Below are 10,760 nucleotides of genomic sequence, written 5' to 3'. Positions count from 1 at the left end.
CGCTGCAGCTCCTTCCTTGAGTAGGAAGACGGGGGAGGGTGAGTCCAGCAGATGCAGCCACTGGACAGGCATAGCTACAGGCACAGCCCTATTCTCCTTTTTTAAAAATTGAGGTAAATTCACATAACATAAAATTAGCCATTTTAAAGTGTACAATTCATTGGTGTTTAGTACATTCACAGGGTTGGACAACTACTGTCTCTGTCTAGTACCAACACACCTTCATCACCCCCAAGAAAGCCCCGATCCCATTAAGCAGGTGCTCCCTTTCCTGGCCTCCCAGCCCCTGGCAAGCCCCCATCTGCATCTGTCTTGATGGAGTCACCTCTTCTGGATATTTCCCACCGATGGAACTGTACGACCCTCCCTTCCTATCAACAACCTGCAGAGCATCAGGTCGAGGAGGGCTGAACTGCAGATTTCATTCTGATATATTTTAACCTTTGTTGAGACTTATTTTGTGTGTGACAAAGAAAGTCACACATTTCATGGTAGAAAACCTAGAAACTGAGAAAATCTCAAAGAAGAAACTTAAAATTGCTCCTTGTCCCATCCCTCAGAATAACTATACCAATATTTCAGAGACAAATATTCCACTTTTTCCCCCCAAGCAAATATCAGTGAGCATCTAGGCTGCTCTACCCGGCTATGTGCCTTGGCTTGGTTTCTTAACCTCTCTGTATCTCCTTTCCTCACCTGTACAATGGAGATGATAATAGTACCTACTTCATGGGTCCATTGAGAGGGTAAATAAGTGAATAATACATGTGAAGCACTGAAAACGGGGCGAGCCACAGAATAAATGCTCAGCCAATGCATCCACGTCAGCTATTATCATATTTTTTCCCACAACTCAATGTCATGAGGATTATTATATCTGCAGAGGAAGAAACTGAGGGTCAGAGAGGTCAAGTAATTTGCCAAAAGGCAAAAGGAAGCAAATATTCTTTTTTGAGTACCTCTGTGTGCTAGGTCATTATCACTGCCTCACTTTACAGAGAAGGAAATTGAGGTGCTGGGAGGTTAGCGTGTCCAAGGTCACACGGCAAGTTGGGGGCAGGGCTGCTTATTAGCAGTCCTGGTGTCTTCCTCCATCCTGCCCCACTGCCTCCTTCCGTGGAACAAAGGCCCCTAATCTGGGATTTACAATCACGTGGCCAGGGCGCCTCACCTCTGTGCGGTTCCAGGCATCCGGTTCTGCCTTCCTGGTTTCCCAGGGCTGCTGTCAGCTTCCTCCCTGGCTGCTTGCTCTGGCCATCTTTGGGCTGTAACTGGAGACACTCCTGCAGTATCTCCAGCGTCTCTCTGAGCTGAGTCAAACACCCCGTGGAAGCAGGCTTGTCAGTGCCCTGGTTTCTACTGCCGGAGCCCCTCGGGTGCTGTTCAGAGACAGCCCAGGGCCTTTGAGCGAGGCCTCTCCAGGGTACACTATCTGCCGTGAGCTCAGGGCCAGGCACCAGGCCTCCGTTCACAGATGCCATCCCCTGAAGCCTCCCACCTCTGCCCTGGAGCAGGGTAAGCCCCGCGAAACACCGAGAAACGCCTCAAGCCCGGTGAAGCACGGAAGACGTCTCAGGCTGGAGCCCAGAGCTCCGCCAGCCCACCATGGTCAGCACTGGATGTTGTTACCGAAACAATTCATTGGGCCGTAGAGCTTTCCCTGAGATTCCACAGGAGGGCTTCGAGGCTGCAGCCTTTTCCCAGGATGCTAATTAGAAGCACAACCCGACCAATACCGCATCATAAGTTATTCAACTTGGAGGACCACAGGGACGCAGGGTTCACGCTGCTGCCCGCGTCCCTCCAGAGCATGCTTGTTCCTGCCGCCCTCCGTCTGTCTGGACATCTCCCGAGACGGGAGTACTTCTCCGCAGGAGCTGCTCCCTAGTCACTGGGCCTAGAGGCCCGCACGGCTGCCTTGGTCCTGGCATCCCCACTGAACCCCATCTGGGCTGCTGCCTGGCTGGGCTGTAGATGAGGCTGCCTGGCTTGTCAAACGGGAGCTGAGTCTGGAAACTGGACACGCCTCCCTTCAGTGAAGTTCCCCCAAAGTCCTCCAGCTCGGGGCTTGGTGGGAGTCGGGTAGACCTTCTGTTCCTGAGTTCCCAGAGCATACACAGGTGAAGACTTATTTGTGAATTTAGAAATTGCAAATGCCTTGGACTCTGTCCGTTGAGGATGTCGGGCACCTGCTAGGTGATGAGATGCCCGAGCACGTGTAGCCCCATTGTGCTGTGCTGCACGGATGGGGGTGCTGTCAGTGTGTGGGTGTGGCTTCGACACCGGGGAAGACTTAGAACGTCCACACGGAATAGACCTGTGGGGCAGGTGATGCCTCTGGGGGCCTCTGCCTACCCAGCCTCTCTCCTTGGCCTTTCTGAACTAATGAAAACTCACTTAATACACCTGGAAAAATCCTATCGTCCACGACCCATGGAGAAGGCTCCCAATGAATAGAGAAGGTTCCCACACTTGGACTTCAATTGAAGGATCAGAGGACAAAGCAACACAATCGCTCTAACCTCTAGACCACACTCCTGTTATGCGTGTGGCAGACCCTCCAGGGGGTGTTCCTCAGCTGGCTCGACTCTCTTCCCCTGCTGCCAAAGCCCAGACCAGATCTGGGCACCCCCTCTCCCACCTGCCCAAGGGAGCTAGTGTCTCTGTGGCCACAGGCAATGAATGTGGCTCAGTTTGAGCCGTTCATGGTCCCTCATTCCCCACATCCATGATTGCTTAGGTGTGGGCTTGGGATGTAACCCTAGCTCCTGACACAAAAGGAGAGGGTCCTTTGGGGATTTGGGGAAGGATTTCCTCCCTGATGGAAAGGATATGTGAGGAGAAATTGCCCCTCCTCTTCCTGGACATGATTCTGTGAAGATAGGCGATCAGAGGCTGAGGCCACCATCTTGCAACCATGAGGCAAACCTGAGGACAAAAGCCAGTAAACCAAGAAGCAGTGTAGAAAGCACCCAGGCCCTTGATAAAATTAAACAACCTGCTCCCAGCTGCCTTTGCACTACTTGTAGATGAGATAATAAATCCTTAGGTGCTGAAGCCGTTGATTTCCAACCTTTAGTGTGTGTATGAGGATCACTCAGGGAGCTTGTTAAAACAGGGATGCACATGGGGGCTGGAGTGAGGCTCCCTAATTTGCATTTTCAGCAGACTCCCAGATGATGCTAATGCTGATCCAGGGACCGAACTTTGAGTAGCCATGGCTGAAAGCAATTTTAGCTGCGTGCTCCATTTCTCACAACCCAAAGCATCCTAGCTGATAAGTGCTTTGGGCTGGTACATGACAACGCAGTTTACTTCATATTCACAAAGCTCTGATGCAACACTAGTTCATTTGATCCTCACCACCGGCTTAGGAGGTGGCTTGCTTTGCAGAAGAGGAAACTGAGACTTAGAAAATTTCATTTGCCAGAAGCCTTTTGTTTGCAAGGGACAGAAACCTGGCTCCAAAGGAGTTTAAGCACAAAGGGAAAATTGTTGACTTAGGTGTCCAGAAAGAATAGGGGAAAATCCAGGCACAGCTGGATCCAGTGATTCAAATGACGTTGCCAGGGCTTCATTTTGTTTCATTCTCTCTGACCTTTGACCACCTTTCTTCAAGTAGCAGAGAACCTGACCACTAGCAACCCAGGGCTCCCATCCCATCACACTGGATTAAGACTCTAGAGTGGAGTGTTTCTCTTGCCCAGTGTCCACATATGAAACCCCTGGACCAATCCCCGGGAGGAAAGAATGGAAACAGTGAGAATGGTTAGGAAGTGACCCAAATTGCCAGGCATGAGATAACATGGCTCATATCAGGCTGGGAGGCATGAAGGTTGTGAAAAGCAGTCAGTGTGTTTAAATTCAAATACCTTTGTAAGATTTTCATTTCAATATATTTAAAAATCAGACAAAGAACAGTCAGCTCTACCCACCACCAGAGCCTCCCATCGAGCCTCTTAGATAGCCTCAACCACCAAAGGGCAGACAGCAGAAGCAAGAAAAACTACAATCCTGCAGGCTGTGGACCAAAAACCACAGTTACAGAAAGATAGAGAAGATGAAAAGGCAGAGGGCTATGTACCAGATGAAGGAACAAGAAAAAACCCCAGAAAAACAACTAAATGAAGTGGAGATAGGCAACCTTCCAGAAAAAGAATTCAGAATAATGATAGTGAAGATGATCCAGGACCTCGGAATAAGAATGGAGGCAAAGATTGAGAAGATGCAAGAAATGATTAACAAAGACCTAGAAGAATTAAAGAACAAACAAACAGAGATGACCAATACAATAACTGAAATGAAAACTACACTAGAAGGAATCAATAGCAGAATAACTGAGGCAGAAGAACGGATAAGTGACCTGGAAGACAGAATGGTGGAATTCACTGCTGCGGAACAGACTAGAGAAAAAAGAATGAAAAGAAATGAAGACAGCCTAAGAGACCTCTGGGACAACATTAAACGCAACAACATTCGCATTATAGGGGTCCCAGAAGGAGAAGAGAGAGAGAAAGGACCAGAGAAAATATTTGAAGGGATTATAGTCGAAAACTTCCCTAACATGGGAAAGGAAATAGCCACCCAAGTCCAGGAAGCGCAGAGAGTCCCATACAGAATAAACCCAAGGAGAAACACGCCGAGACACATAGTAATCAAAGTGGCAAAAATTAAAGACAAAGAAAAATTATTGAAAGCAGCAAGGGAAAAACGACAAATAACATACAAGGGAACTCCCATAAGGTTAACAGCTGATTTCTCAGCAGAAACTCTGCAAGCCAGAAGGGAGTGGCATGATATACTTAAAGTGATGAAAGGGAAGAACCTACAACCAAGATTACTCTACCCGGCAAGGATCTCATTTAGATTTGATGGAGAAATCAAAAGCTTTACAGACAAGCAAAAGCTAAGAGAATTCAGCACCACCAAACCAGCTCTACAACAAATGCTAAAGGAACGTCTCTAAGTGGGAAACACAAGAGAAGAAAAGGACCTACAAAAACAAACCCAAAACAATTAAGAAAATGGTCATAGGAACATACATATCGATAATTACCTTAAACGTGAATGGATTAAATGCCCCAACCAAAAGACATAGACTGGCTGAATGGATACAAAAACAAGACCCATATATATGCTGTCTACAAGAGACCCACTTTAGACCTAGGGACACATACAGACTGAAAGTGAGGGGATGGAAAAAGATATTCCGTGCAAATGGAAATCAAAAGAAAGCTGGAGTAGCTATACTCATATCAGATAAAATAGACTTTAAAATAAAGAATGTTACAAGAGACAAGGAAGGACACTACATAATGATCCAGGGATCAATCCAAGAAGAAGATATAACAATTATAAATATATATGCACCTAACATAGGAGCACCTCAATACATAAGGCAACTGCTGACAGCTATAAAAGAGGAAATCGACAGTAACACAATAATAGTGGGGGACTTTAACACCTCACTTACACCAATGGACAGATCATCCAAAATGAAAATAAATAAGGAAACAGAAGCTTTAAATGACACAATAGACCAGATAGATTTAATTGATATATATAGGACATTCCATCCAAAAACAGCAGATTACACGTTGTTCTCAAGTGCGCATGGACCATTCTCCAGGATAGATCACATCTTGGGTCACAAATCAAGCCTCAGTAAATTTAAGAAAATTGAAATCATATCAAGCATCTTTTCTGACCACAACGCTATGAGATTAGAAACGAATTACAGGGGAAAAAACGTAAAAAAGACAAACACATGGAGGCTAAACAATACGTTACTAAATAACCAAGAGATCACTGAAGGAATCAAAGAGGAAATCAAAAAATACCTAGAGACAAATGACAATGAAAACACGACGACCCAAAACCTATGGGATGCAGCAAAAGCAGTTCTAAGAGGGAAGTTTATAGCTATACAAGCCTACCTAAAGAAACAAGAAAAATCTCAAGTAAACAATCTAACCTTACACCTAAAGAAACTAGAGAAAGAAGAACAAACAAAACTCAAAGTTAGCAGAAGGAAAGAAATCATAACGATCAGAGCAGAAATAAATGAAATAGAAACAAAGAAAACAATAGCAAAGATCAATAAAACTAAAAGTTGATTCTTTGAGAAGATAAACAAAATTGATAAGCCATTAGCCAGACTCATCAAGAAAAAGAGGGAGAGGACTCAAATCAATAAAATCAGAAATGAAAAAGGAGAAGTTACAACAGACACCGCAGAAATACAAAGCATCCTAAGAGACTACTACAAGCAACTTTATGCCAATAAAATGGACAACCTGGAAGAAATGGACAAATTCTTAGAAAGGTATAACCTTCCAAGACTGAACCAGGAAGAAACGGAAAATATGAACAGACCAATCACAAGTAATGAAATTGAAACTGTGATTAAAAATCTTCCAACAAACAAAAGTCCAGGACCAGATGGCTTCAGAGGTGAATTATCTCAAACATTTAGAGAAGAGCTAACACCCATCCTTCTCAAACTCTTCCAAAAGATTGCAGAGGAAGGAACACTCCCAAACTCATTCTATGAGGCCACCATCACCCTGATACCAAAACCAGACAAAGACACTACAAAAAAAGAAAATTACAGACCAATATCACTGATGAATATAGATGCAAAAATCCTCAACAAAATACTAGCAAACAGAATCCAACAACACATTAAAAGGATCATACACCACGATCAAGTGGGATTTATCCCAGGGATGCAAGGATTCTTCAATATACGCAAATCAATCAATGTGATACACCATATTAACAAATTGAAGAATAAAAACCATATGATCATCTCAGTAGATGCAGAAAAAGCTTTTGACAAAATTCAACACCCATTTCTGATAAAAACTCTCCAGAAAGTGGGCATAGAGGGAACCTACCTCAACATAATAAAGGCCATATATGACAAACCCACAGCAAACATCATTCTCAATGGTGAAAAACTGAAAGCATTTCCTCTAAGATCAGGAACGAGACAAGGATGTCCACTCTCACCACTATTATTCAACATAGTTCTGGAAGTCCTAGCCACGGCAATCAGAGAAGAAAAAGAAATAAAAGGAATACAAATTGGAAAAGAAGAAGTAAAACTGTCACTGTTTGCGGATGACATGATACTATACATAGAGAATCCTAAAACTGCCACCAGAAAACTGCTAGAGCTAATTAATGAATATGGTAAAGTTGCAGGATACAAAATTAATGCACAGAAATCTCTTGCATTCCTATACACTAATGATGAAAACTCTGAAAGAGAAATTATGGAAACACTCCCATTTACCATTGCAACAAAAAGAATAAAATACCTAGGAATAAACCTACCTAGGGAGACAAAAGACCTGTATGCAGAAAACTATAAGACACTGATGAAAGAAATTAAAGATGATACCAACAGATGGAGAGATATACCATGTTCTTGGATTGGAAGAATCAACATTGTGAAAATGAGTATACTACCCAAAGCAATCTACAGATTCAATGCAATCCCTATCAAATTACCAATGGCATTTTTTACGGAGCTAGAACAAACCATCTTAAAATTTGTATGGAGACACAAAAGACCCCGAATAGCCAAAGCAGTCTTGAGGGAAAAAAATGGAGCTGGAGGAATCAGACTCCCTGACTTCAGACTATACTACAAAGCTACAGTAATCAAGACAATATGGTACTGGCACAAAAACAGAAACATAGATCAATGGAACAAGATAGAAAGCCCAGAGATTAACCCACGCACCTATGGTCAACTAATCTATGACAAAGGAGGCAAAGATATACAATGGAGAAAAGACAGTCTCTTCAATAAGTGGTGCTGGGAAAACTGGACAGCTACATGTAAAAGAATGAAATTAGAATACTCCCTAACACCATACACAAAAACAAACTCAAAATGGATTAGAGACCTAAATATAAGACTGGACACTATAAAACTCTTAGAGGAAAACATAGGAAGAACACTCTCTGACATAAATCACAGCAAGATCTTTTTTGATCCACCTCCTAGAGTAATGGAAATAAAAACAAAAATAAACAAGTGGGACCTAATGAAACTTCAAAGCTTTTGCACAGCAAAGGAAACCATAAACAAGACGAAAAGACAACCCTCAGAATGGGAGAAAATATTTGCAAATGAATCAACGGACAAAGGATTAATCTCCGAAATATATAAACAGCTCATTCAGCTCAATATTAAAGAAACAAACACCCCAATCCAAAAATGGGCAGAAGACCTAAATAGACATTTCTCCGAAGAAGACATACAGATGGCCACGAAGCACATGAAAAGATGCTCAACATCACTAATTATTAGAGAAATGCAAATCAAAACTACAATGAGGTATCACCTCACTCCTGTTAGAATGGGCATCATCAGAAAATCTACAAACAACAAATGCTGGAGAGGGTGTGGAGAAAAGGGAACCCTCTTGCACTGTTGGTGGGAATGTAAATTGATACAGCCACTATGGAGAACAATATGGAGGTTCCTTAAAAAACTAAAAATAGAATTACCATATGACCCAGCAATCCCACTACTGGGCATATACCCAGAGAAAACCGTAATTCAAAAAGACACATGCACCCGAATGTTCATTGCGGCACTATTTACAATAGCCAGGTCATGGAAGCAACCTAAATGCCCATCAGCAGACGAATGGATAAAGAAGATGTGGTACATATATACAATGGAATATTACTCAGCCATAAAAAGGAACGAGATTGAGTCATTTGTTGAGACGTGGATGGATCTAGAGACTGTCATACAGAGTGAATCTTTTGTCATTTACAGACAGTTCTGGGTGTACTCTGATGATTTTGCAAATATGTTCCTATAAAAGGGTTTCATCTTCAAGAAATTCATGGAAAAGACTCTGACAAGTACAGGTTTCTGGTAACTGACTGTACTGCTGAACTGAATGAATAAGCGTTTTCAGAACTCTAATGAAAAACTGATGAACTCATAAAAGTGCTAACAAAAGATCAAGATGAAAAAAAAATTAATTACATGGGACTGAGTGAACTGATGAGGATGAGTATAATTTTTGTGACTTTCTGTCTGAATTAAAAAAAAAAAAATCCCACAAGGACTCAGAGGCAAAGAATATACAAATCAATTTTCACTGCAAAGTAAAGGAGCTGTTGCAGTGGAGGATTACTGGACTGAATGTCAATATTATGACATAGTATGAGTGTGTTTCATGTTTGGTAATTGCCGTCATTGTTGCTTTTGTTGTGGTCATCCATGTACAATGCTTGGTGTCAGTCTATTTATCTCTTGTAAAAATAAAGCACAGTGTGTGTGTGTGTGTGAAAAAAATAAATAAATAAAAAATAAAAAAATAAAAATCAGACAAAAATACTTTACCAGAATTCCTGTTGCAGGGCTTGGTCCTGAAAAAGTGACTCCCTGTGGTTGTAGTTTTTATCTGAGCCTCCAGCTTGGAGATGTTAATTATTACCTCCTTCATGAGTTATGGGGCCCTGAGAGCAGAAAACATGTCATTCATTCATTTCCTCAACAAATATTTGTGTGCCCAGCTCCAGGAATGGCAGTGATAATGCTGTGTCCGTCCCAGTGAGGACGTGGCATCTGGGCAGTCGGGCTCCCTGTGGACCAGGCATCCAGGAGGTGCGTCTTTGTGCCCCTCCTGGAGCACAAAGAACCACTTCAGCACACTCTCCTCAAATTTCATTCTATGATTGTAATATTCAGCTTTGTCTTGGCTTTGAATAAAGACTGATTTTACCATCTGCCAATTTAGAATTTGGTCAAAGGCACATTTAGTGACCCCCAGAAAGTGTGCATGCACGCACGCGCATGCGCGCACACACACACACACACACATGCCTCGTTATCCCAATGTCTCCAAGCCTCGCCAGGCTGGAGTTATGATCACATTAACCATAATCCCTATGGTTGGCAAGTAGTTCTTTTGTTTATATGCTCAGCCTTTTCCATCCCAAAGAGCATATTAGCTGGGTCAGAATGGATCTCAAATATCTGCTTCCAGATGATCTTCAGATCCCCGGTACTGCCCTCTGGACCTGAAGTCTTGAATCTGACTTGTTTTGCCAAAATTCCACTTCTCTCTTCAATTCCCTTGCAAAGATCCCCCAGTACTTTTGGTGGCTGTGTAAATTCATCCATCTCTGGTTCACAGAAAGACAAGGAAATCACAGTTGGGGTGGTTTGGGCTGATATTAGATTTGGACCTAGTTAGATTTGGGCTTCCACGCGGTGATGCCCACCCACATGGCGCTGCCCATTCATGTGGTCATGCCCATTCATGCAGTGATCCGTCTACATGGTGATGCCCATTATTGCAGTGATGCCCAGCTACATGGTGATGCCCATCTATGCGGTGATGCCCATCAGCCAGGCAGAGCAGCCATCTTGGAAGTTCTGCTCGAAGACTCGGGATAAAACTGGGGCATCTAGAGAGGAGAGCAGACACAAAAGGGAACTCACCCTGGGTTACAACCAGGGTTGAAAGGCAGGGAGAAAGCAGAGCAGATGTAAATGGAAGAGACAAAGAAGCAGTATCCGGAGAAAGGGCAGTGCAAGATGGCTGAGTCCAGGCAGGAGCATTTCTGGAGGGAAGGAGAAATGCAGTGAAAGCACCAAGAGGGCCAAGTCAAGGGGGACTGACAACAGCAGAGCAGGCGAGTGGCAGAGGCGAGTGCCTGCCTGCCTGGACCTTCTCCCTGACCCTGGAGGTGGGCACAGCAGACACTGCGATCCTGTG

The sequence above is a fragment of the Eschrichtius robustus genome, chromosome 4, assembly GCF_028021215.1.
Source record: "Eschrichtius robustus isolate mEscRob2 chromosome 4, mEscRob2.pri, whole genome shotgun sequence".
Taxonomy (NCBI): Eukaryota; Metazoa; Chordata; class Mammalia; order Artiodactyla; family Eschrichtiidae; genus Eschrichtius; species Eschrichtius robustus.
Note: the sequence above shows the minus strand (reverse complement) of the source record.